Here is a 4,438-nt window from a genome sequence, read left to right on the forward strand (position 1 = left end):
CATCACATAGTGGTTCACCATACGTGCATGCTACGGGAATCACTAACTTCAACACAAGTATTTCTAGATCCACAACACCTCACTAATATAACTTCAATATTACCATAAACACAACTCAAAACTAGTTGAGATGAATCAAACTTCTCTAACTATTCAATGCACATGAAGGTGGAAGTTTTCGTACCCCTTTGGATAACTACCCCTTTTGAGACTACTTTCAAAGCATAGATCAACTACCAAGCCATGCACCGCCGTGCTCTAAAAGATATAAGTGAAGCACATAGAGCAAAAGCATCTAGCTCAAAAGATATAAGTGAAGCACATGTGAGCTGAATTGTCTAACAAAGGATATAAGTGAAGCTCGACAAAATCACGGTGAGTGCATGTCTCTCTATCTAGGTGTGCAGCAAGAATGATTGTGACACAACAAAAATAAAAGACTCCTACGATACAAGACGCTCCAAGCAAAACACATAACATGTGGTGAATAAAAATATAGCCCCAAGTAACGTTATCGATGGATTACTTATTTTGATGTTGGGTTACTGTATTTTCAATCTTCCATGGCTAATACTCCCCGATACTATCCATAGTTTCATCAAAATAAGCAACCAACACAACAAAAACAGAATCTGTTAACAGCAGACCAGTCTGTAGCAATCTGTATACTTCGTATACTTCCGGTACTTAAAAAATTCTGAAAACTTTCGACAGTCTGAAAATTTGCGTAGAAATCAGCAGCAGAAAGAATCAACTCAAAATCTCTTACAGAAAAAAAATTAAAATTCTTTTCGTTAGTAGAAAGTTTATGTCTTTTCCAGCATGACCAAACGATCATCCCCAAGACTAATCATAACTGTTTTGCTTGGCACAAACGCAAAAAGAAACACAAAAAACACAGTCATAACAGAATTATTAAAGTGTGGAAAACACAAAACAGAAAGGAAAATGATAGATTCGTTGGGTTTCCTCCCAACAAGCGCTATTGTTTAACACCCTTAGCTAGACATAAGGTGATGGAATCACGTATAGTCATCCTTGGTGCTCAAACCATAAGTAGTGTGATCATTTATCATCTTAAGATCTTCATCTTTATTGGATGACTCACCACTAGCTTTAGGAACAAAAACAAACTTGACGGTCTTTTTGAGAGTGAGATTTGGAGTATTTTGCATAGCGGCAAAAGCGGAACCCAAGTTGGTTATGACATCTTCTAGTTTGCCAATTCTAGAAGAATCATTAACTATAAGTTCCTTCTCCCTTAAATTTTTCAAAAAAATTCCCACTTTGGATCCGTACTGAGTAATTTGATTGTGGATCTTTCTATCCAAACCCTCAATAAGTTCAACTGTGGCAATTTTGTTTTCAATAGCGTCAAGCCTTTGCATCACGTGTTCCAAGGTTAAGGTAGTTCCATTAACCATGAGCGGGGGTGAGCCTACCAAATTCATGATAGCTCCATAGGAGTCAACAGTATGGCTCCCCAAAAAATTCCCGCCTACAATGGTATCAAGGATATACCTATTCCAAGGAGAAATTCCAACATAGAAACTGCGAAGAAGAACGGTAGTGGATTGCTTACGAGTAGATCTACTTTGAGCATTGCAAATCCTGTACCAAGCGTCCTTTAAATTTTCTTCCTCATTCTGCCTAAAATTGAGAACTTCATTCTCAGGGGTATCGTTTGGAGTGGTGGGTCTAGCCATTGATGGACTATCTCACACACAAACGAGCAGGAAGAGAGAGTGAAACGGGCAGGACAAAACAGCAAAGGAGAAAGGCAAATGAAAACGACAAATGTGAAGTGGGGGAGAGGAAAACGAGAGGCAACTGGCAAAAAAGTAAATGCGAGAGATGAGTTTGTGAGACCTACTTGGATAGATCTCTCCTTCCCCGGCAACGGCGCCAGAAATACTTCTTGCTACTGCAACAAAAGACCTCCCAACGGCGCTAGAAACAAGCGTGCTGACGGGAGACTATTCTTGTCTTGATTCTCCTCAGCAACGGCACCAGGAATCCTTCTGCTACGGCTACGCCTTTAGGGACTTCCTAGGCAAATACGCAAAGGATTCCCCCGTGGCCTTGGAGCCTTGCGTTGGTGTTCCCTCGAAGCGGAAAGGGTGATGTAGCACAGCGGCGGTAAGTATTTCCCTCAGTTTTGAGAACCAAGGTATCGATCCAGTGAAGGATTATCACAAGTGCCTGCACAAACACAAAGAGCTTGCTCCCAACGCTATGAAGGGGTTGTCAATCCCTTATAGATTGTTTGCCAAGTGAGAACTGAAAGCAACAAAGTAACAAAGCAAAGTAAAAGCGAAAGTGGAAACAATAGGTGTGAATAGACCCGGGGGCCGTAGTGTTCAGTAGTAGCTTCTCTCATGAAAGCAAGTAGACGGTGGGTGAACGAATTACTGTCGAGCAATTGATAGAACCGCACAAAGTCGTGACGTTATCTATGGCAATGATTATATCTATAGGCATCACGTCCAAAACAAGTAGACCCATACTTTCTGCATCTACTACTATTACTCCACACGTCGACCGCTATCCAACATGCATCTAGTGTATTAAGTCCGAAAGAACAGAGTAACGCCTTAAGCAAGATGACATGATGTAGATGGACAATCTCGTATCTACGACAAAGCCCATCTTGTTACCCTTGATGGCAACTACACCGTGTGTGCCTTGCTGCCCCTACTGTCACTGGGAAAGGTCACCACACAGTATGAACCCAAAACCAAGCACTTCTCCCATTGCAAGAATCATAGATCTAGTTGGCCAAAAAAAACCCAAGACTCGGAGAGACTTACAAGGATATCAAATCATGCATATAAGAAATCAGCAAAGACTCAAATATATATCATAGATAATCAGATCACAAATCCACAATTCATCGGATCTCGACAAACACACCGCCAAAGAAGATTACATCGGATAGATCTCCATGAAGATCATGGAGAACTTTGTATTGAAGATCCAACAGAGAGAAGAAGCCATCTAGCTACTAACTACGGACCCGTAGGTATGAAGTGAACTACTCACGAGTCATTGGAGGGGCGATGATGTTGATGAAGAAGCCCCCCAACTCCAAAGTCCCCTCCGGCAGGGCGCCGGGAAGGGTCTCCAGATGAGATCTCGCGGAAACGGAAGCTTGTGGCGGCGGAAAAGTATTTTCGTGGACGCCCTCATTTTTTCTGGATTTTTAGGGAATTTTTAGGCCAAAGACCTAGGGAAGGGGAGCGCCAGGGAGGCCACAAGCTTGGTTGCCGCGGCCTCCCCCCTGGCCGCGGCAACAGGGCTTGTGGGCTCCCTGTGGGCCCACTTGCTTGGCCCTCAAGCCTCCCGATCTTCTTCCGTTCTTGAAAAAATCATTTTGGGGATTTTATTCTGTTTGGACTCCGTTCCAAAATCAGATCTGAAAAAGTCAAAAACACAAAAAAAAATAGGAACTGACACTTGGCACTTAGTTAATAAGTTAGTCCCAAAAAAGATATAAAAGGTAAACAAAACATCCAAAGTTGACAAGATAACAGCGTGAAACCATCAAAAATTATAGATACGTTTGAGATGTATCAAGGACTATGAACACCTCGAAAATGGCTCAAGGGCTATTAAGAGTTCACTCATCGAACTCACCGAGTCTCATGCCCAACTTGAAGCTTCATATGCCAAATAGCTTGCCAAGTTTCCTTCTCCTCTTATTGCTAATGATGATGCTTGTGCTACTAACTCTACTTCTTGTAAAGCATCCATTTTAAAGGAGAATGTTGAGCTAAGGGCTCAACTTAAGTTGCTATCTAGCAATTATGGGAAATTGGAAGAAATTCATGTAATGCTCACAAGATCTCATGATGATCTTCTAGCATGAGGCTATTACTACCAAGGTAACATCAAGTTAGCCTCATGTGGACAAGATGGACTGGTCTGCTGTTAACAGTACTTAAATTGTTTACATTGGATTATTGAGTTTCTATCTTATATCGAATGTGCCTCCTTGCGGTAACTTGTACTTAAATTGTTTACATTGTTAGTTACTTTCCCTTGTGCATGTTGTGGTTTTGTACCTTGCATGTGTTTGTACATGTTGTGCTTCCAACTTGCTTATCTTGAGTAATCGAGTATGTGTATGTTGGTTTGCACATCATGTACATTTGAGTCTTGTGTTGAGCCTTTTTGCATCTTGTTTGTATCTTTGTTGGCACTTGTGAGAGATTAATGGACTATCCCATTGTGGGGGAGTGATGTGCTTTGCGCACCTCATAATCCTATAAATGTGTATACATGAGGAATACCACTTAGTTTTGATATTTCAAAATTATCTAGTCTCTATGTGGTATGTCTTACTCATGAGAAATTCAAATTCTAAATGGTCCATTAATTATCTCTTGTTGGTTTTCATTTGCCACTTGTTAATAACGTTGGTTTATCACATTATGGG

This window comes from Hordeum vulgare, chromosome 6H (genome assembly GCF_904849725.1).
Source record: "Hordeum vulgare subsp. vulgare chromosome 6H, MorexV3_pseudomolecules_assembly, whole genome shotgun sequence".
Classification (NCBI taxonomy): Eukaryota; Viridiplantae; Streptophyta; class Magnoliopsida; order Poales; family Poaceae; genus Hordeum; species Hordeum vulgare.